This window comes from Castor canadensis, chromosome 3 (assembly GCF_047511655.1).
Source record: "Castor canadensis chromosome 3, mCasCan1.hap1v2, whole genome shotgun sequence".
NCBI lineage: Eukaryota > Metazoa > Chordata > Mammalia > Rodentia > Castoridae > Castor > Castor canadensis.
The window spans coordinates 28047268-28072062 of NC_133388.1; the positions used below are offsets into that span (position 1 = coordinate 28047268).

At 36.0% G+C, this 24795-nt stretch overlaps 1 protein-coding gene across 37 annotated transcripts in view; it reads right to left on the reverse strand.

Moving 5' to 3' along the window:
- Nrxn3 (neurexin 3) overlaps positions 1-24795 on the reverse strand; it is a 1521272-nt gene that overhangs the window by 227559 nt on the left and 1268918 nt on the right. The window lies entirely within an intron of this gene.

The following is a 24795-nucleotide window of genomic DNA, read 5'->3' on the forward strand; positions in this document are numbered from 1 at the left end:
ATGAGTTAGTGGTGGCCTCAGACCCTGAAGGGTGAGATACTCTGCCCACTGTTGTGATGTATGTGCTGGGAAACTGAGGGGAACAGGGACTTGGTGTGTCTGGAAGAGACACATCTGGTATTTGGAGGGTACATTCAACTTTTTATACCTATCATTTTAAAAAATAAAATTACTAATGGAATTTTTGCATATGCTACAGATGCAATGCTTGCATATGCTGCTCTCTGAATTCTATTACCTCTATCACTTATGTGAGCAGCATTCAAATGTACTTTTCTGCTAAGTCCAAAGATAGAAACATTTTATTATGACACAGTACAAATACAGACATCCACTTGTGCACACAAATTCCAATGATCAACTGCACACACACACCCACAAACACATCCATATGTAACTTAAGCAAAAGCTTCATGCACAATATTTATTCCTTTGTCAAAGCAAATTCACCAAGCCAGATTATGTATAACAGTATAAATTATCACATACATTTGTAACATATGACCTCTGCTAAATTTCTCTACTTCTTTGTTTTTTCTAGTAAAATCCTACAAATGGGTGTCCAAGCTGACCATTTCCTTTGTACCACAATGTGCCTAGAATAGTGGCATATGTAAACTAGAATATCATTAACTGCATTTTATATATATATATATATATATATATATATATATATATTATACATCTTGGTATCTCTCCAAATCAGAATATTATATGACACTAGCAAATTAGTAAAATCATGAAAAGTTAATAGCATATAAGAATCATATTACTTTGTAAAATCTAGTTCATGCAGAAACTTGCTAGTACAAAGAGTAATTGTGACCCTGTGAGACACTCCATCCTAACTGAAATAAGTCAGATTATTGTCACTGCTCCCACATTCTCAAATGCAGTTAATGCCAGAAGTTGCTGGTGAATCTATGTTATTTAACTGGTGTTTAAATGCTCAGAAATGTGTGCATAAATGTGATATATTTAGAATATCATCTAAAGACTGGGGACCTCACAGGCACTTTCACCTAGCTATTACTCTCAAATGTTCCTTTATTGTTATTTTTTTAAAATAAGGAATTGGAGACTCTTTAATGTTCTTTCCTCTCTCCCTCTTTCTCTCCCTCCACCCCCTCATCCCTTTTCTCCCCTCCAAGTAATTGGGTGTCCACTGGGGAAGAAGAAGGAACAAAATTGAAGAGGTAGAACTGCTGCACATTTCATCATGAAGATTTATCCAGAGGTAACAAAAAAGACATTTGTTAATTTCCCTCCTGAGTGGGTTTTGGAGGTTTTCCCATGCTTAAACAAAAAGAGGCTCATTAGTTAATTCTGGAGCAAACAGCTGCTACAAAGCCCCAGCCTTGAGTTCAGGCCCTTTCTACTATAGAAATCATGGAACCCCTCCATCAACCTGGCATGATTAACCAACAATAACTTACCAATGTATGTAACAAATAACTTACCAGATAACCTTTGATCCACCACTTTTTAGTAACAAGTGGCCTTTTATTTTCTACTTCTTATTCCTGATAAAAAGGGCAGCAGCTTGGGCATACACAAGCGTGTGGTATCAATGATACTGCCAAGAAATGCTATGCAGAATCCTGACAGTCATTGTAAGGATTGCAGAACCCAGAAGAATCAATCAAATAAGCCTGAAATGGGAGCCTGTCCTCTCCTATGACTTAGCAATATGCAGATGTTACCTGAGTAAAGAGCCATCTTACCAAGATTTCTGATGAAAATGCTCTGTGAAGTAGCATTCAGATAAGTCATCCTGACATAGGTTCAGTGCTGTCCTGAGTCAAGGTGAGCGCAGAAAAAGCCATGACCTAAAATCCTCCCAACAGGCACACATGTAGGCCTATATGGCTTAGTAATAACACTTAAGAAGAAAGTATGAATCATCATCACCACCACAAGGAAAGACTACTTTTGTGACTTCCCACTGACAATAAATCAAAGGACACTTTCAAAGGATAAAATGAAGAAAGAGCTTCTACTCTGAGACACAAAAACAATAGCAACTTTATTCTCCTGTTCTAAATGGTATATGGTTAGCTGGTTAGTTAAGACCATAATTTCAAACCTCATTTTCATCTTGTAAGAAATGTTTTCTTTGAATTAACTTCAGATGGCATATCCCCTGTGAATTGGGTTCTCCAGTGTGCCACAGTCCCTACCATTCACTGTTGTCTCTTTGATGCAGTGCCTACCATTGCCAGAGGTATTATTTTCCTGACTTCTGGCCCAGTAAGCTTATTTATTGTATGTAGCTCTTATATCTTCATAACTTGACTTTAACATAATGAACTGAAAGAGACGTCTAAGATTACATTAAACAAAGACCATCACAGTGTGGTGCTAGTTCTGCTCTTAGGACGGGTGCAAGTGATGTTGTGTGCTGGACAAAACAGTGTAGAGTCTGGAAAAAGCAGTCAGAATGAAGCTTATAGAAAACAGGGCTTGATCAGGCACAGAGACAGGACAAGGCTTGTAGGTTGGGGATGGAGAAGTGTAAAGATCAAATGAAACCATGGTAAAGTTAAGTTGTTTGCCCAAAATGATGAGGAGTTTGAAGTTATCAGAAGGCAAAGGCAAGGCAGAAGTGCTAAGCATGTCTATTATATAGACAGCTTGGAGATTCTTCGACTTCCATTGGAAACAAAGCAGCTGAAAACAGAAGCAGAATTCAATCCCTCAATAAAAGGACTGATGAGTATAAGAAAGGAAATGGTCCATGATCTTATTGAGCATCACTCCTCTCTGTCTTTCTTTCCTTCCTTCCTTCCCTCCTTCCTTCCATCCATCCCTCCATTTTTCTTTCTCCTCTCTTTTTGCATATTCTATACTATCTGTCACAATCAGATCATCCAGTCTTATTTTGTCTATTCTCTGCACTGTCCTAGAATCAGCACTTTTTTCAAGGGGCCTTGGTCCCTTTTATTATAGGATGGCAAAGAAACCACAACCTGGATGCTAGTACCTGGTTTTTAAAGTTGCCAAGAGACTTAGGAATTTCTAGTCTATTGCTTCCCTTCCCTGTATTCTCCTTTGCTGAGAGATTTGCAGTTGATCTTTACTGATCAGCTTTACTGATTTCACTCTGTTGGCCTCACACCTCTCTCCTGTGGAATCACCTTATACTGCCTCCTTCCTCTTGCTGCATAACCGGTCAATGTCACTGCAGATTCTAGAGTTTGACCTTAGCATATATTAAGTTTTTATCTTCCATTGATTTATTACTCATGCTGTGATATTTTCTCTTTCAGGTTGTGACCTTGAACCTTCTGCATCAAAGACAACTCATCTGGGTTTTAGTGGAGGAAAACACTCTTTCTCCTACTCAGAAACTACTCAGTGACCTAGGTAAATTTGGCCCCATTGGAAAGTCTTGAAGAACCTCCAAGTTTAAAAATATATAAAGATAAAATCAGGTTCATAATAACAGGGAATGACATGAAAGTTTGCATACTCCTACAAGTGGACACAGCAGAATGGTATCATGCTAAAAGACCCTGAAGCCAGATTGCCTGAATTCACACTCCAAATTTCAGCATGAGATATTTCTCTGATTTTAAATTTTCATTATTAATAGAGATATTAATAACGCCCATCTAAAGTAATTATGTTTATTGTAAACTGAATAAATGTACATAAAATGATCATAACAGTGCTTTGAAGAGATTAAACACTATATTTTTTTATTATTACTATTATATCATTATTGCTGCTGATATGAATAGGATCAGGTAAATGAGGTCAACTGGGTCTTATAAACAAGGCTAATAATGACCCATGGAGTAAGGTTCTGTTTTGCCATATTTTAGGTTGAGCATTTATGATCTGTCCAGGGTAAGAACAAAAAAGACTTAGGACTATTGCTAAAAAACAGAAGGTATGATGACTGAGGGGAAATAGAACTAGTTACTTTTTATTTCTCCTCAGATTGAAATGATCTCCATTCTAGAATGATAGCACGGGGAAGATAATCTCAAGGTAGGAAAGAGAGACAACAAGAGTACTTAGATTCTTGGAATGAATTCAAACATCAACAATGAGCCCCCAGCTGGGTGCCACCCTGAGATGTCGCAAGAATGTGGCATCATCATTGGGAACATTAAACAATTATGGAGATATATTTAGAAATTGGATGTTGGAAAATGATGGCCTACTTTTCAAAAGGGATCTGTGTAGTTTTCTTAAAATACTTGAACAATTAACATGGGAGAGAAAGATTAGAATTTAAATGTGTATTTCAAAATTTCAGTTTGGCTCCATGAGTGAAACATATAAGAAGACATAGAAGATTCATTTAAGAAAGGGTGTTCTGAGAAAGGGAATTGTCCAAATACCTAAGAGACTGCTGGATAATTCTGAGATTTAGAGGTGATTCTTGGGCTGTGCTTACCATGCCAGGTCTGCTTCTTCTCATCCACACTTCAGCTCTTCAGCAGAGAAAGAGGATTTAATCACCTGGTCAATTTTTTTTTATTTCCTTTATTCATATGTGCATACAATGATTGGGTCATTACTTCCCCCTTCTCCCACCCCCTCCTTTCCTCCCACCCCCTCCCTCTTGTCCCCACCCTCTTGCTTCCAAGCAGAAACTGTTTTGCCCTCATCTCTAATTTTGTTGAAGAGAGAATATAAACATTAATAAGGAGAACCAGGGGTTTTTGCTAGTTGAGGTAAGGATAGCTATATAGGGAGATTCCTAGTTTTGCTTCCATGTACATATGTGTTACTTTCTAAATTGATTGTTCTCGAACTAACCTTTTCTCTAGTTCCTAGTCCCCTTTCTCCTATTGGCCTCTGTTGCTTTAAAGTTTCTGCATTAGTTCCTGTGCATTGAAGACATCAAATGCTATCTTTTTTTTTTTTTTTGGGTTACCTACCTATCCTCATACCTCCCTTGTGTGCACTCACCTTATCCTGTAATTAAAGTCCTATCCCCTTGTTGTGTTTGCCCTTGATCTAATGTCTGCATATGAAGGAGAACATATGATTATTGGTCTTCTGGGCCTGGCTAACCTTGCTCAGAATGATGTTCTCCAGTTCCATACATTTGCTTGCAAATGATAAGATTTTGTTCTTCTTCATGGCTGAGTAGAATTCCATTGTGTATAAATACCACATTTTCTTACTCCATTCATCAGTAGTGGGGCATCTTAGCTGTATCCATAACTTGGCTATTGTGAATAGTGCTGCAATAAACATGGGTGTACAAGTACCTCTGGAATAATCTGTGTCCCATTCCTTTGGGTATATCCCCAAGAGTGGTATTGCTGGATCATATGGCAGGTCTATGTTTAGATTTTTAAGAAGCCTCCAAATTTTTTTCCAGAGTAGTTGTACTAGTTTTCATTCCCACCAGCAGTGTGTAAGAGTTCCTTTTTCTCCACATCCTCACCAACACCTGTTGTTGGTGGTGTTTTTGATGATGGCTATTCTAAAAGGGGTGAGGTGGAATCTTAGTGTAGTTTTGATTTGCATTTCCTTTATGGCTAGAGATGGTGAGCATTTTTTCATGTGTTTTTTGGCGATTTGAATTTCTTCTTTTGAGAAAGTTCTGTTAAGTTCACTTGCCCATTTCTTTATTGGTTCGTTAATTTTGGGAGAGTTTAGTTTTTTGAGTTCTCTATATATTCTGGTTATCAGTCCTTTGTCTGATGTGTAGCTGGCAAATATTTTCTCCCACTCAGTGAGTGTTCTCTTCAGTTTAGAGACCATTTCTTTTTTTGAGCAGAAGCTTTTTAGTTTTGTAAGGTCCCATTTGTCTATGCTTTCTCTTAGTTGCTGAGCTGCTGGGGTTCCATTGAGGAAGTCCTTACCTATACCAATTACTTCCAAAGTATTTCCTACTCTTTCCTGTATCAACTTAAGAGTTTGGAGTCTGATATTAAGGTCCTTGATCCATTTTGAGTTAATACTAGCACAGAGTGATAAACATAGATCTAATTTCAGGTTTTTGCAGCCTGCTAACCAGTTTTCCCAACGGTTTTTGTTGAAGAAGCTGTCTTTTCTCCATCGTATATTTTTAGCACCTTTGTCAAAAATAAGTTGGGTATAGTTGTGTGGATTCATATCTGGGTCCTCTATTCTGTTCCACTGGTCTTCATGTCTGTTTTTGTGCTAGTACCATACTGTTTTTATTGCTATTGCTTTGTAATATAGTTTGAAGTTGGGTATTGTAATACCTCCAGCATTGTTCTTTTTGCTGAGTATTGCCTTGGTTATTCGTGGTCTCTTGTGTTTCCAAATGAATTTTAGGGTAGATTTTTCAATCTCTTTGATGAATGTCATTGGGATTTTGATGGGAATTGCATTAAACATGTAGATTGCTGTTGGCATTATAGCCATTTTTACTATGTTGAGTCTACCTATCCATGAACATTGGAGTTCTCTCCACCTTCTATAGTCTTCCTCAATCTCTTTCTTCAGGGGTTTATAGTTTTCTTTGTAGAAGTCATTCACATCTTTTGTTAAGTTTATTCCTAGGTATTTGATTTTTTTTGAAGATACTGTAAATGGAATTCTTTTCATATATTCTTTCTCATTTTGTTCATTATTAGTGTATAGAAAAGTTAATGATTTTTATAAGTTGATTTTGTATCCTGCCACCTTGCTATAGCTGTTGATGGTGTCTAGGAGTTTTTGCGTAGAGTTTTCTGGGTCTTTAAGGTATAGGTTCATATCATCTGCAAATAGGGATGTTTTGACAGTTTCTTTATCTATTTGTATTCCTTCTTCTTCTTGCCTTATTGCTCTGGCTAGGAATTCCAGTACTATGTTGAATAGGAGTGGAGATAGTGGGCATCCTTGTCTAGTTCCTGATTTTAGAGGGAATGGTTTCAGTTTTTCCCCATTGAGTATAATGTTGGCTGTAGGTTTGTCATATATAGCTTTTATAATGTTGAGATACATTCCTTCTATTTCTAGTTTTCTTAGAGCTTTTATCATGAAATGGCGTTGGATCTTATCAAAAGCTTTTTCTGCATCTATTGAAATGATCAGGTGGTTTTTGTCTTTGCTTCTGTTAATGTGCTGTATTACATTTATTGATTTGCATATATTGAACCACCCCTGCATTCCTAGGATGAAGCAACTTGGTGGAGGTGAATGATTTTTTTGATGTGCTGTTGAATTTGGCTTGCCATTATTTTATTGAGTATTTTTGCATCAATGTTCATTAAGGAGATTGGCCTATAGTTCTCTTTTTTGGAGGTGCCTTTGCCTGGTTTTGGAATGAGTGTGATACTGGCTTCACAAAATGTATTAGGCAGTTTTCCTTCCCTTTCTATTTCATGGAACAGTTTAAGGAGGGTTGGTATTAGTTCTTCTTTAAATGTCTGATAGAATTCAGCAGAGAATCCAGCAGGTCCTGGACTTTTCTTTTCTGGGAGACTCTTCATTTCTGCTTCAGTTTCATTTTGTGGTATAGATCTATTCAGGTGATTGATGTCCTCTTGATGATCATAAGTATCTAGAAATCTATCCATTTCTTCAAGATTTTCATATTTATTAGAATATAGGTTCTCAAAGTAGTCTCTGATGATTTCCTGGACCCCCGTGGTGTTTGTTGTTATCTCCCTTTTTGCATTCCTGATTTTACTGATTTGAGTTTTTTCTGTACTCATTTTAGTCAGATTTGCCAGGGGTCTGTTGATCTTGTTTATTTTTTCAAAGAACCAAGTTTTTGTTTCATTAATTCTTTGCATGTTTTTTTTTATTGTTTCTATTTCATTGAATTCAGCTCTAATTTTTATTATTTCTCTCCTTCTGTTTGTTTTGGGATTTGCTTGTTCTTGTTTTTCTAGGAGTTTGAGATGTAACATTAGGTCATTGATTTGGGATCTTTCAGTCTTTTTAATATATGCACTCATGGCTATAAACTTTTGTCTCAGGACTGTCTTTGCTGTGTCCCATAGGTTCTGGTAGGTTGTGTTTTCATTTTCATTAACTTCCAGGAACCTTTTAATTTCTTTTATTTCATTGATGACCCATTGGTCATTGAGCAATGTGTTGTTCAGTTTCCACCTGCTTGCATGTTTTTTGTTATTATTTTTGTTGTTGAGTTCTAGTTTTAATGCATTATGATAAGATAGAGTACATGGTATTATTTGTATTTTCTTGTATTTGCTGAGGCTTGCTTTGTGCCCTAGAATATGATCAATTTTGGGGAAGGTTCCATGGGCTGCTGAGAAGAATGTATATTGTGTAGAAGTTGGATGAAATGTTCTAAAGACATCAACTAGGTCCATTTGCTCTATGGTATGTTTTACGTCTAGGATTTCTTTATTGATTTTTTGTTTTGATGACCTACCTATTGGTAGTATGGTAGTAGGGTTGAAGTGGGGGTATTAAAGTCTCCCAATACCACTATGTTGGAGTTTATATATGTTTTTAAGTCCTTCAGGGTATGTTTTATGAAATTGGTATTTTGACGTTGGGTGCATATAGGTTGATAATTGTGATTTCCTTTTGATTTATTTCCCCTTTTATTAGTATGGAATGTCCTTCTTTGTCTCATTTTATCAGTGTAGGTTTGAAGTCTACTTTGTCTGAGATAAGTATTGCTATTCCTGCTTGTTTTCGGGGACCATTGGCTTGGTAAGTCTTCTTCCAGCCTTTCACCCTAAGCCTATGCTTATTTTTATCAATGAGATGGGTCTCCTGTAAGCAACAAATTGTTGGATCTTCTTTTTTAATCCAGTTTGTCAAACGGTGTCTTTTGATGGGTGAATTAACTCTGCTTACATTAGTGATAGTATTGATAGGTATGTGGTGATTCCTGTCATTTAGTTGTCTCAGTTGTTTAAGGGTTTGATTATGTGTAGCTACATCAATGTTACTCTCTACTGTCTTGCCTATTCTTCTCCTGTGGTTTGGTCCTGCCTGTCCTTTCATGGTTATGTTGGCTTTCATTTTCTGTGTGCAGAATCCCTTGAAGAATCTTTTGTAGAGGTGGCTTTGTGGTCATATATTGTTTTAGTTTCTGCTTATCATGGAAGACTTTTATTGCTCCATCTATTTTAAATGATAGTTTTGCTGGGTAGAGTATCCTAGGGTTGAAGTTATTTTCATCCAGTGCCCGAATTCACCTCATGCTCTTCTTGATTTGAATATTTCTGTTGAGAAATCTGCTGTGATTTTGATGGGTTTACCTTGGTAAGTTACCTGTTTTTTCTCTCTTACAGGCTTCAGTATTCTTTCTCTATACTCTGTACTTGTTGTTTTAATGATAATATGCCGTGGGGTAGTTCTATTTTGGTCAATTCTGTTTGGTGTCCTGGAGGCTTCCTGTACCTGAATGGGCATAGTTTTCTCTAGGTTTGGGAAGTTTTCTGTTATTATTTTGTTAAATATATTACAAATTCCTTTTGTTTGTACCTCTTCTCCTTCTTCAATGCCCTTGATTCTCAGGTGTGGTCTTTTGATGGAGTCATTGAATTCTTGCGTGTTCTTTTCACAGGTCTTGAGTTGTCTAACTAGTAGTTCTTCAGTTTTTCCTTTAATTACCATTTCATCTTTGAGTTCTGAGATTCTGTCTTCTGCTTGTTCTAGTCTAATGGATTGGACTTCCATTTTTTTTGCATTTCTGTTTCATTCTTTTTTCTGAGGTTTTCCATATCCTAGGTCATTTCCTCTTTAATATTGTCTATTTTCATCCTGAGTTCATTTATTTCCCTATTTATGGTGTTATTTCACTTTTCATTTTATGGTGTTTATATAGTGCCTCTATAGTTTCTTTTATTTGTTTTTATGCTTTCTCAAATGCTCTATTTTTGTTGTCTTGGTATTTCTTGAGTGTCTCCTATACGTTTTGGTTGACCATATCCAGTATCATCTCTATAAAGTTCTCATTGATTACTTGCAGGATTTCTTCTTTTATGTTGTTCTTGTGGGCTTCATTGGGTTCTTTGGCATAGTTTATCTTCGTTTTGTTGGAGTCTGGATCTGAGTATCTGTTTTCTACATTTCCCTCTGTTCTTGTACTAATTTATTATTGGGGGGAAAATGGTTTCCATCCTTTTTCCATCTTGCCATCATTCCACTTGCTGCTGTTACTGTCCTTGTACTGTGTGCAATTTAGTATTGTCTAGCTAGTAATAGGAAAAATGATGGTATCTAGAGTGGAAAGGTAAAAGGAGAAAGAAACCAAAGAAGGTAAAGAAAAAAGAAAGGAGAAGGAAAAAAAGATTCAGAGCTAAAGAAATAAACAGGGAGAGATAGTGTACTAATCACCAGTGAGCTAAACAGGCATTAGAAAGTCAGAGAAAGATGAAAAAAAAAAAAAAAAAAAGGTTCAAACGCAATTAAGTTTCAGCTTTAATAGTTCTGTTTCTGGTGTTACTTCTTCAGCATCTAGTTGATGTTTGAGTAGTAGTTCTGCGGGTCTGCCAAGCAGGTTAGGAGCTGGTGCCTTGTGGCATGGGAGCCCTCCTGGTTTCTCGTATACTGTGTTGTGGAAGAGCTATATGTGGGCTGGGGGTGCAGAGGTATTGAAATTTTGCCTCTTCTTGGTGGTTTTTCCTGTCCAGTGTGTCTCCAGCATCTCAGGAAAATTTTTACTCTAAGGATCACATGCTATCTGCATCCTCCCTCTAGCCACCATCTTGGAAATTCTTTATCTGGTCAAATTTGAAACCATTCATTTGACCATCGAATGGAATCACTGAACCTCCAAAAGCACACATATATGTATATGCTCTTTCTCTTTCAGATTCCACATGGGATTGCTCTTCCCTCTACTTCCCACAAACCTTCATCCAGCCTTGCTAGTGCTCAGAATCTGGTTCTGAGGTCAGTAGTGGAGATTCCACTTTGACTTCAAACCTAAATATAGACTGATTCAAAAGCTCTGTTGTGCAGATAACAGGGCTCCCACAGCTATTAGTAGCATGGCCCTTTGACACCCTTTCTGCCAGATTACCAGCTCCCTCAGGAGTCCTGACAAGCAGAGAATGAGGCTGGCATTTATAGCTTCTTGTGTCATGTACATCAATTGAAGCCCAAACTCCACCTTGACCTCTAGTAGGAAACATGGTCACTGGAGTACAAGATGGATGATCTTTTGTCAAGAATGTCAGGGAGAAAAGTCCTGCACTGCACAGGAAATGAGACTAAAGAGCTCTTTAACATTCTACTCAAACTGTCTGATAGCCATGACCTGACTCTTTGAAGATCATGCTGCATACAAAATCCCTGATCACATCTCTGTCACCACAACTGAATTACTTCCTAAATCTTGTTCAGCAATGATAATCACACTTCAGAGTAGATATTGTGTTTATCTATTTTTACACAATCTGCCTTTCTCTATCCTTCCCTTTGACCTCCTTCATAATACAATGATTAAAAAAAATTATCTTCTACATTTTATTTTCTTGTTTGAGTATCCAAATTTTAAGAGGATTATTTGATATTTACCCTGGGGTTAAGCTAAGTAGAGATGCTTTAGATAAAGAGCCTTTCAGTGGGTATCTTGGACTGCTTAAACCTTAATGTTATTAGCTGGGCAAGGTGGCTCAAGCCTGTAATCCTAGGTACTCAGGACATGGAGACCAGAAGGATTGTAGTTCAAGGCCAGCCCAAGCAGGAAGTTCACAAGACCCATGTGGTGGTGCACATCTGTCATCCCAGCCATGAGGGAAAGTATAAGTAGGAGGATCACAGTCTAGGCCAGCTTGGGCATAAAGTGAAACCCTATCTCAAAAATAAAAGGACTGGCAGAGTATCTCAACCTGTAGAGCACTGACCTAGCAAATGTGAGGTCCTTAGTTCAAGTCCCAGTACCACAACAAACAAACAAACAAAAAACCCAAAAAGAACAACAACAAAAAGCCTTTATGATACTGTGCATCTTAGTATTAGTGTTTATGCCTCAAGGCTAATCAGTCTGGTTCAATATTGTCAACAGCCTATATATTTTATATTCAAAGACTGACCCCAAATGCCATATGTAGGTCATTTTTTTCACACATAAAAGACTGACTCAGGCTATAGTTTCTTCAGTTCCTTGGACAGGGCTGTATCTTCTAAGACAAAGAATTGCATTCTGCTACTTTTAGCAAGTTTTCTCCAACATGAAGAAACACTAAGAGATATAATCATAAAAAAGTAATGGATTTGGTTAGGACAAATCACCCAAACTGTGAACTTAAGTTTGCATTTCATAATAATGATAATAATAGCAATAATAATAACAGTAGGTCATTAAGTGAACACTATAGAGGGAAACTAAGGTTTGACTAAAAACATTGCACTTAATATTTCCTGTGAATTCCAAGTAATTACTCACATACTAAAAAACAACCTGGTGACTGACTTTGTCTGTTCTGCAGTTTAAGAAAGAAAAGGAGAAATTTCTCCCTGGAGTGACATTTTCTTATGCAAACTAATGTAAATCACACATCTCAGTGTTGAAAGCTTGTCTGACAAGCATTTCCAAAGCACAAAACAAATCTCAGAACAGGTTAACTTGCACTGGGCTGATGTTGGCAAAGGACTTTTAGTACTTCAGAGAAGACTGAAAAATAATTTCCCTGCTAGGAAAAAAAAAAAAATGAACCCAAATATCATAGTGCATTAAGGGATTAGTGCTAGCTTAACATAGTCTTTCTCTTCCTCACAACCAGGGACAATCATTTGATCTAATCTAAGTGGTAATTTAATTTTAATGAAAGTAGAGGAAGTGAAAAGCTGCAAAGAGTATAGAAGAACAAAGTGAAGATCTGTCCTTTCCTGGGTAGGGGGTCAATCTCATAAGTGTGGGTGTATGCCATGCTCTCAGCTGTACATACCAGGACAGTTACAACTCTAAGTGGTCAGCCAGTAAAGATTCAACTTTAAAACTTAGGGATGTCTTGATTCAGAACACATCTGAAGATCTGCTACATACTACTTATTTTCAGATTCATTGTTTAAGTTTCATTTCTTTTCATATTCAAATCTTCTTTATTAAGTACCATTTTTAAAGGGAACAAGCTGAAATCTACAAAAGTCAAAAAATTTCCCCAAGTTCATGTAGCAGATTACAAGGAAGAACAAAGATTCAAATTCACATCTTTCCAGCTAGATTATGCTGAATTCTTAATGGCCTTTCTGAACTCTCAGCTCACCATCCCTCATCCTGTCTATTTCATGAATGAGAAGGGAGAGAGGGGAGAAAACTTTTGAACCCATTGCTGGAAATGGGTTTGTAATGTTCCATATCAGAAGTTCAATTGAAACATGATGTGAACCACATAGGTAACAATAAATTTCTTAGGATCCTGTATAAGAACAGTACAAAAGAATATGTTAAGTGAATTGCATGTTTTGTGTAATCAAATCTACTTCATTTCAATATCTAATTCATAAAACAAATCATCAATGTAATCTTTTTTTTTGTTGTTGTTGGTTTTGTTTTATGAGATCGGGAATCCCTGTGTACTTCAGGTTGGCCTAGAACTCTTTATGTAGCTCAGGCTGGCCCAGAACTCATGAACCTCCTGCCTCTAGCTACTGAATGCTGAGATTATAGGCATGAACCCTCACGCCTGGCCTGTGTTTTTCTTTTTTTTTAATACTAAGACTACCATCCAGTATATATTTTATACTAACAGCACATTTCAATTCAGATAGTAAATTTTCAGTGTTTTAGGTGAGCAGGTCTATAAGAAGAGGAAATTTGTATATAATGGAAAATATTTTATAGTGCTGCAGTTCTTAAATTTAAATTGGTTAGACTTAAATAAAATTAAAATTTTTTTCCCCATACACACTAGTCATGTTTTAAACTACAAAGATTAGTGGTTACTATACTGAACAGCACAATTCTCGATGAACAGAAAATACCATACAAGCTTTTCCCATATTACATGTAAGACATCTAGAGTGAGCAACTGTGATACCAATAGCTAACCCTACTGTATCCAAGGCAGAAAGAATGGAGGGCGCTCACTGTAAACAAATCTTCCATATGTCTTTTCATCTGTTGATGACTGTTCACAATATGAACAGGACAGGGCATATACTGCAGGCAGGTGGTCTGTTCTTCCAGTTCCATTCTCTTACAGCTGGCTGGATGGAGTGAGCAGCACTGGCAAATGTGAGCAGGCTAATGTAAGACTTGCATACCATTGCTGACTTTGACAACTGATTAAGTTTGGGAGAAGGTATTTTTAATATTGATCTAGAGAATGAAATATTAATAAACAGCTGTAAGTTTCAGTTACAGTATGCATAGAATGATGTCATTTGTATGGAACCAAGAACTGTTTAAAGTATTGAACAAATTTATACACAATTAACCTTAGAATTGTCTAATGTGAAAAAAAGAACTAAAATTATCATGGTGTCTTGGAAAAATATGTTTAGAAAGAACCATGTCTAATCAATAAACACAAGCTAGCACCTAGAGGAGGCTTCAAGGCACTCAGATGAGCCCTGAGGTATACTTTGTTATCTATTCTGTAAACCCCCAAGGGTTGGAGTGAGACTTTCTCCCTTTCAACCATCTTTCCTAAGCTTATCTGTCACAGTTCTTTAGGCCATCTTGGCTCAAGACCTAGACAGCTTCTATTATGGGAGAATTCCTTGATTCCACAAAGCACTGAGAAATTGATGTTCAGAATATCAATTGCCAAAAATAAATAGGCCACCATTCTTCAGGAGCTGGAACTTCTTCCTAGGCTAGAGATGGCACTATTTCTGACTATAGCTTAAATAAGCTTCAAAATGACACTAGTGGACTATCTTTATTTACTAGGAGGTAAAAACTAAAGGATATAATATTTACTCTAAAAGATGCAGGGCCTCTAGGATTACAATGCATCATCTTTTATGTCCCCAAATATCTGAAAGTTAGAACACACTATGGTTGGTATCAGTGCCTCCCTAAGACCCTGAATTTCACCAGAGCAGGAGAGGATGTATAGTTCAAACACGTTCTCAGTCCCTGTGATTCTGATATTCCTCCTTTCCATTCCCCTAGACTGCAAACCACTAAAATAATACATTTATGTCCTGTAGTAGTCACATAATATAGACTTAGACATTATTTTTTAAACTTTTACTCTTGGATGAATGTGTCACTTTTCAACAAAACTAGCATGAAAACATCCTAATTTGCAAAACAGATAAGTCAGTATGGGTTTTTGCATTATAAAAGAAAACTTCAAAGGGTTTCTCTAGGCAATGTGCTGCCCTGAAACATTCAAGTGATGATTCCAAGTTTGAAAAAAAAAATGATTTATACACAGCACCTTAGGAGGGCATCTATTATACAGTTAAGTGCATCAGTACCAGTAAAATAATTACTTGTCCTAACTGAAGTTATTACCATTTTATTATTCAGGCCACTGGTGCTAAAGAGACTAAGGAAGGCATACCATATTGAATATTAATGTTTTATTTTCTAAAGAGTATAATGACTCTATTAAATAAAGATGTATAAATTGAAAGTTATTATTTCTGCCACCAGAAATAGATTTGTGTCTCATTCTGAATTGACACTGAATCAATCAACAATAATGTTATCTGTTGCCACCTTTTATGTTTGTCTTTCTAAAAGTTAAAATTTAAAACGCTGTTATTATCACACACATAAAAACACAAATACTTTCTAGAATGTCTTTATCTCCCCACTTTATAAATTCTAGACTTTTATTTTCTTAAGGATGTATTTGTGATGGCAGCTTCTTCTCATATTACTAAATTAGTACTAGAAGCCAGCAATGGAGGACTTGTCTCAAAATGAGATCAAGAAGAATTTATAATATTCTATAGCTCAGTAGTATAACTATAAAGGCAACAATTAGATATTTAAAAATAGCTAGTAGAGAAGTTTAGAATATTTGTAACACAAAGAAATGGTAAATATCTGAGGTAGAGATATCTCAATTATCCTGATCTGATCATTCCACATTGTGTACAGAAATTGCAATGTCATACTGTATCCCATAAAAATGTACAATTATGTGTTAATTAATGATAATTTTTTTTTCTTTACTAGACTGGGGTTTGAATTCAGGGCTTCAAGCTTACAAAGCAGGTGCTTTACCACTTAAGCCATACCTCCAGTCCATTTTGCTCTGGTTATTTTGGAGATGGGGTCTCATGAACTATTTGTCCACTCCACATCTTAGCTTCCCAAGTAACTAGGGTTACAGGCATGAGCCACCAATGCCTGGCAAGAATAAAATATTTTAAAAGATGTTTATAAATGATTCTATATGAATAAAAGCAAAGATAGAAACTCAAGCCAAACAAATCTTCTTCATAAATATAAAATGATATAAAGTCAGATATATAATAGAAAATAAATAAAATAAGAACAAGTAATTAGTACATGTCATTTTAAAATATCAGAAAGTAAAAATGTATTATGATTTATTTTTCAAGTAAGATTCTAAATGATGTCAGAAATCTCAAATACAAAGAAATCTCAAATACATAGCTAGATTTTTGTCAAATCCATAGCTAGAAATTTATGAGTTTAACCTACTAGTTGGCATTCCTCAACTTCTTCTAATTTGTAAAACCTTTTTGCCAGCTAGAAAGATAATACTTATTATTTGTTGATAATTATGAAAAAAAATCTCTATTTGACATACACGTCAAATTAAAAGGCTCTTCAGGATTTTAGTTTTGGCTAACTAATCTTGGTCACATTGTTTACCTTTATTTAAGAAAGTGAAGGAATTGAAAATTTATCTTGGTAAATTATTTGCAAAGTATATACAAGATGGAAGTGAATAACCAATTTGCTACTTCATCTTAACCATTAGTAGGAGTTGATAGGATTTGTGAGCATCCAAGAGGCTGAGCATAAGCATATTATATCACAAAGAAAAAGTCTCAAAATTGAATGAGTGATTTACTCTTTGCAATGAGGTCACAATTGGTTAAGTAAGTTCATTAATATATAAAAGAATATTGAAACTTTAAGGCAATAATTAAAGTTATAAGGCTCAAGTATATGTATATTATTAAAAAGCAATCCACTGAATCTCAAAAATATATGCCAAGTGCAAGAAGCCAAACAAAAAGAGGTTACTATACAGAATTTCATTTTTTGAAGTTCTAAAATAAGTAAAAACTATTGTGATAGAAATCAGATCAGTGACTACTGAGGATGAGGAGGATTGATAATGGACATGATTGAATCTTCAGAAGGTTTTGAAAAGTTCAGTGTTGTTAGGGGCATTGAGTTCACAATTGCATGCATTTGTCAAAACTCACCGAAGAGTACGATTCAAGATCTAAGCATTTTTCTGTTTTCAAAGTATACCTTAATAAACACAAACTTAGACTGAAGCAAACCTCTACTTTATTCAAACATCAAAATGAACTCCAGGGTAAGAAATTGGATCTATCCTGAAAATTATTAAAGGTAACTTTTATGGAAGGAATAGTAAAAGTAAACTAGAGGACAGACATCACACACAGATGGAAATTCATTTTTATTGAATCTTTAAAACACAGAGTTAAAATTTTAGCATCTCAGAAGCCATGTCGCTAAGAAAAAAAATTAATTCTGTCATATTAACTGCATAAATTATACTGAACTAAAAGAAAGCTGAAAATTATAATTTTTAAAGCACAGTATATAATCTACTTGTATTGTTCAATTTTGGACTAATCATCTAAAAGTTTGTTACAGTATTTTTAAAAAAAAATTCTTTTGTATAGAGTTTTAAAAATTGACCTTCATTTTGTACTTTTCTGGCAATTGTAATTCTGTGAAAATATTGATTAAAGTGTAGAAATGTGGATAGATCAAGGTAGAACAAAAAAATTATGCAGCTATAACAATTTTTAAAATTCTAAAACAAGGTTGGTTATTGACACAGATAAAGGGCTGCAGCTCAAATTCAAGTGAATTAATGATGACCATGAATCCTAAGTGGTCATAGCACGGAAGCCATGGTAATTAAAGGGTGACTTTCTATAAGAAAAATGAATCAAAAACAAGAAATAAGTGAATTCCTTTCAATTTCCTGTCCTGATATTAACAATACGTTTCATATCCAGACACATGAATAGATGTATTTCCATGAATGTTTTTCACCTAAATATTGCTCAAAGCCATAGATATTGTGAATAAATTTATAACAAGTATTTTTTCGGTTGGCTGTGCAAGGATCCAATGCTTTTAGCAAATATATTAGCTCCGTGTCTATTGCCAGCTACCACCTATCACTGTGTCTGTTGGTTCCATGAATATTTATAGGAATTTGTCTTATAATGGAGCAAAAGGAAAGAGCTTAATTGGAGCTAAAGCTCCAAGGGATCTTAAGAGGATGGGGGGAGTGGGAGGGAGTAGGGCTTGAGGGACAGAACAATTAAACTTAGGGGCACAAGCACAGCTCTTCTTAGCTGGTAACATTTCACACACAAATTTAAGAATGAGACCACTGACCCCATTTATGGGAAACTCAGCATTGCTCTAATACACAGGGGATGACAAGCCTGGGGAAAATGAGTCCCTGTGGTTCTCAGCATGGGTAACCGATTTTCATGGTGGGGCACAGGCAAGCTGATTTCAGGCCAGTATTTCATGGACAACTAAGTGATGGAGAAAGAGAAGACTAGTTTGAATGCCATCTCATGTCTAAAGATGATTGACTGGCTTGTGGGCACATGTTATATACTTTTTAAGTATGTCCTAGAAATGACTGTTTAACATTTTAAGAGTGCTAATTCCTGACAATCATCTCAGCAATGGTTATAGTCTGATGGGACCTAAGGTACATGGGTTCCAAGTAGATTTTCTTCTCAAAAGATTCTAGAACCCTCTGTCTGTAGAAATGAGGTAAATGTAGCAATAAAATATACATGGGTCCATATTTTATAGATTATACTATAGCAAAACAGTTAATCATATTTTGGTGGATAAAAACTGTTGCTCATGTTTCTGTAAGTCACATACTTGATACATTTTTATTTCATGTTACAAATCTGTTTTCCACTCCACAGACATTCAGTAGCATTTGTTTAATTTTTATTAGGTTCTTATGCAATAGTACTGTTGTTATTTTACAGTAAAGTTTAAGTCCGCTCGATTTGAACATCAGAGACTCATTAAGAGTGAGCAATTTGGTGCTTAATGACTTGTTAACCCTGAGTAAATATATTAAAATAATAGAGTGATAAATTTAAATTGAATTACATTGGGCTTGTTTTTTTTGTTCTACAATGTCTTCTGCAGCAAGAGAAAGTGCCACTTAAAAAGCAATTTTTGATAAAATATATTCTGAATTTACTTCTCACTCACTATTGACTCACTCACTCAGTTGACTCTTATTCTTACCCTGTTCCCCATTCTCTCTTAAATACTCATTACTATGAATATTCCAAATTCTATTTCTAAAAGAAAATCTTGCTGGGCATGATGATATGTGCCTGTATTCCTGGCACTTGAGAGACTGAAGCAGAAAAATGGGGAGCACGTTGAGGTCAGCCTGGGCTGAAGAGTGAGTTCAAGGCCAATCTGGTCTTTGTATCAAGACCCTGTCACAAAGCACAAAAAAAAAGAAAGACAGGAAAGAGAGAGAGAGAGAGAGAGAGAAAGAAAGAAAGAAAAGAAAAAATATCAAGGGCCTATGCAACTGGAGTAAAATTGAACAAATCTTGGATAAAAACAATCATCTCCTTGAGATAACTACATATTTCTGAAAGATATTACAAGGAAGTAAAGAAATTAAAATATAAAACATATTTGTTAACAGTGAGTTTGTGGATCAGCAAAGGTGGGGCCAAAGCCTTCCATCTGAGCGCATTTCTTAGCCCTCCTAAAACGTAGTCAGTATGGTGTTTCTTAATCAACAGCTCAGCTCCCTGCAGTCTTCTCAATCAGGCTGTCAACTTTACTGACACAAATAAAGTTTATTACTGTAAGTCCCACAGAGCCTCAAGAACAATTGAAGAGCAAACCAGAATTTAATCTGTCATGTACCTCATCAACAAAAACTGTCAGTTTAGTTCAAATAGCAGACCTTTTTTTTTTCTTTTTTCATGAAAACAAACCAACAGAATACAGCTGGGCTTCATTTTTAAAAGTGCAAGTTGAAGTGCTAGTGACATAAAAAACCATGCTTTGGCTCAAAAATGAAGCAGATCTGAGTTGGGACTAGTAGAGCAAGACCAAATATGCAATTCTAAAATACCCCTATTACAGTCATTTATAATATGGCCATAAAAATATTTCAGTTTTAATCATGTAAACCACAAGTTCAGGTATAAGCTACTTGTGGGTGAAAACTACTTCTATTAGAGTGGACAAAGCATAGAAATTGCTCAGAATTGACACATTGATAGGTGACATTTTCCTGAGATGAATCTGAAATGGCCTACAATCATGTTTGAATGACTATGAGTGCCTTTCAGCGAGCTAGATATATCATCTAAAAATTTCATTATCCAAATTGAAACTGGAATTCAAGGGCAAACTAATGATACATGTAAGACGCTAAACCCAAATATAATTTGAATTCAAACTTAGATCACTTCTTAAAGTGGCTGTTACTACATTTTACAAATGAAAACAAATGACAAATGAACATTTAAAATTAAAGACCATTTCCCACTTATGTTCTAGGTCTTACCTTCAAACAGTCTATTGAGATGGTAAGGTTTGCTAGTGTTTGGAAAGGCAGTTTCCATGCATATATGCAAACAGTATTGCTCATGGTATTTGTGAAACTTTTTACTTCAGGAATTTGATATTCACTCACAGAGCCTTGTTACCTTGGCTTTTCCATTTACATCTACAATTTCTCCTCCCCTCCCCTCCCGTCCCCTCCTCTCCTTTTCTTTTTTCTCTTTCTCTTTCCTCCTTCCCTCTCTCTTTGAAATCTATTATACATAGCTTAATACATATTTGAAACCAGAAAAAATTTACATATTTATCTTAAATGAAGTTGCCACCTAACCTTAACACATTGCGAACCTGATATCTAATTGGTAGAGGCGTTGACAGCATTTGGAAGATGTGTTCAGCAAAAAAGGAATCATGGTGGTAATGCAAGGGCTTTCTATAATAATCATGCAGTGAAAATGACAAAGATCTCATGGCAAAAGCTCAATGAAAGCTTTTTGAGAAGAAATCAGGGGAAGAGATACTTATATTGACAAAATTATCTTACAGGACAATTTATACAGGTTTAGATTTTATTTTAAAGCAATAACCTAAGTTTGCATAACATGCTTCTTTCAAAGAAACTTACACATTCTACATGTGGTTTCCTGGGTTTTATTGCCAATCAAATGCTGCTCTGATCTGTGGTGAGGATGGTAGAGGCGTTAAAAATGGCTCCCAGAGAAAAAGTCTGGCACAATCATTCTGAGAGTAAAATGTAGCCAAGCTCAACCATGGAGAGAAGAAAACAGGACTACAGTGGGAAAGAGTGTGAATGAAGTTACTGGTAAGAGTAGGACTCATTAGCATTCAGTTACTACCAGGTTAATTTGGGCCTAGTGGTAACAATGGAATAATAGCCTAGATCAGCTTACAACCTCTATTATTAGGCTAATAATTTGAAGAATTTAGGGGAGTAGTACTGGGATTTGAACTCATAGCCTTTTGCTTGTTGGGCAGGTTCTTGACCACTTATGCCAGGCAGCCAGCCCTGAAGTTTTTTTATGCCAATTAATCAGGGACAATAAATTAAGACATAACAATGTGTGAAAAATGTTACTGTTGGTGTAAATGAAAGTCACAAAAACCGAAACTGCCAAAAAAATTTTGGATGAAAATGACTTCAATAATACCCCCTTTCAAAGAACCCAAAAGACTAAGCTAGATCTAATCTTACATTTCTACAGAATTTCAAGAGCCATGAGAATAGAATCTGTTGGTTTGTACACTCAACCTATAACTTTTTCCTGGTGATCTTTGCACCATGTCCATAGGGCCGAGAAGACATGAAACAAATGGAAAAGGAGAGGAGGAGGAGGCATGAGGAAGGATCTATGGAAAGGAAGGCTAGGAGTTATGTTGGAAGAAGGAACTCCATGCCGATGAACAATATGTCTTCAATGCTCTTTCCAATTTGCACTGATGATACTTTTATCCGTTAAGGATTGTAGGGGCAAGGGAGTGTTGTACATAAATGAAAGTCTGGTGTATTTACCAAGGACAGTTTTTCTTATCTAAAGCATGGCCATAGCTATTCAATGAATTCAAGCAGAAACATGTTTATGTTCACCTGTGAAACATTAAACCTCCATTGGAGCCCAGGTCAAATCTGACTCCAAAGGTAAAATTAATGGAATGACTGACTATAGCATATTTTCCAAGATTCCTTTCCAATCAGCCTCCTAAAAGACATTTGACTAGAACCAACATTGTATACAATAGATATCTCAAAACAAAACAAAAAATATTACTTAAGTAATAGTGTATTCTTCTCAATAGATTTGCAGATAAATCTTTATATTTTACATTTTCGTTTTCTCTTTTATCTAAGATTCAGATTAAAGAAATCCTCATAACCTTATTTATTGTGACACTATTCACAATATCAACAAAGGTATGAATAGCATGTATACACAGTGGAATATTATTCTGCCATAAAAAGATGGCATCCTTTCATTTGCTACAGCATGGATGAACTTAGAGGATATTTTGTTAAGCCAGGCAGAAAAACACAAATACCACATATTCTTACTCATTTGTGGAAGCTAAAAAGTTGATTGCATAGAAGTTGAGACTAGAACAGACGTCACTGGAGGCTAGGAAGGGAGAGGGGAAGAACAATAACCAGAACTCAGAGGGAGAGATGGTAGTTCTAATATTATATAGCACAATAGGGCAACTATATTCTACAACAACTTGCCCATTTCAAAATGACTAGAGAAAAAGAGTTTGAAGGGGCCCAATACATAGAAATGATAACATTTTAGGGGATGAAATGCTAATTACCACAATTTGATCATTACACATTATATACCTTTATCAGCTAGTAATACTTTCCCTCATAAATACATATCAATTAAAACATGAATTAAAGTCCATTATTACACATGAAAAATGTATGCTTTACTTATTTCTGTTACTTTTGCTATTTTCAGATTGTGTTACATGTGCTCAAACAAATAATATGAAACACTTCATGCCCTAGCTAGCAATGTTCTTTAATTTGGAGCCCTAATTATGATTGACTCTGCTCTAAAGAACACCAATATTTGGCACATACATCTTCTAGGTCCTGGGGAAGGAGAAATGAAAAGTCAATTTCTCCATTGCTGTGATTAGCTGAGTAGAGAGGCAGACAGTTGTGCTTATTTGAAGGAACACTGTATGCTGAGCCACGAGCTTGGCCTTCGTATGCCGTAAAACCAACGCACACACATAGTTAAAACACAGGGAAATCGGTGTGTGTGCACTAATGAATAACTCACTAGCAATTTGCTATCCACTCATAACTCATCTTTAAAAGGATACTATTGAAAAGAAATGCCAAGCTTCTTGCCAAATTCAGGTTGTATAAAGAACTGTCTTCTAAAAGCTAAAAAGATCAGTATGCTCCATTTAGTTTCTATCCACCTACTTAGTGTTATTCAATCTTTACTCAAGTTCTCAGCCAGATTACACTCGGATCTGTTCAGGTTATACTGCTATCCTTCCAGGAAGTGGCGCGCTCTTCTAGTAGTATCTTGGACATGACTCCCTCAGAAGTCTGGCAGACAGAGCAAGGATGACGGTTGCCCTAGTTATGTTCTACCAGACTTCTTTCCTTTGATAAAACTCATCCTGGTGTAGGCATGAAATCAGTTGACTGTAATTAACATCCTTGGGCAGTTTCTAACATAAAAGAGATCATTTGTCATTTTAATATGTAAATACAACATATCTATTAGGACTTGAGTACCCCATTCCCTTAGAGGGCTACATCTGCCATCTAGTCTCTAGCACTTGAAAATTACCCTTAATTAGAACAGAAAGGACTTTAGTTGCTTCACTTGCTTTATTCTCAAATGGATGCAGAACATCCCAGCCATGTGATTTTTAACTACTACTCAAAAATCTTCCTCATTTTTGCCTGGAAAACAACAGAAGGTGATTTTACATGTTCATGTACCACAGGGAGGGTTTGTGTTCTCTCTCTCCTGCTCATCCATGCCTTTGCTGAATGTTTTTGCTCACATGAGGAGTTCACATCTCACTCTGCTTTCTACAACCTCTGTGAGGACCCTGTTCCTCCAGCTGCTACAGGCCTTTCTACTGTTATTCCAGGCCAGGAAGGTAACTTTAGGTGGTCATTCAACTCCTAGTCACTGAAGCTATGATGGTATCAGTAATAAAGGTGTGGGGAAAACAGCCTCTTCCTAAAGTCTACATGAAACTAGGGCTTGAGGTTGGAGTGATATCTCTGGGGTCCCACAAAGTTTCCATTTTTTCCCAATAGTTTGTCTTCATTCTTGTTCCCTCAATCTCAATGTGCATTCCTGAAATTCTCTCTACCTCCACATTCTTATGTAGTAGCTTCCCTCTGGTCTTCCACTGAGAAAGAGATGCCTACATTTTTGTAAACTCACACAAATAAACCCCCATGTATGTAGAGTATGGTATTTGGTCTATTTGATTTACTAAACTTAATCTCTGGAAGATTCTTGGAACATACCATTTGAATTCTGGATTGAAATAACATTACCTCTTCTGGAATGTACTTTTCCCCAGCTGCCCTGACCAGGGTTTTATTCATCATGATTTTCTACAGGGCTAAACCTACTAAAGAATGATGGAGTGGGTGGGGAGAAGGGAATTTGCACCTGGAAAACTGTCCTCAATTAAGCTCTCCACACAAG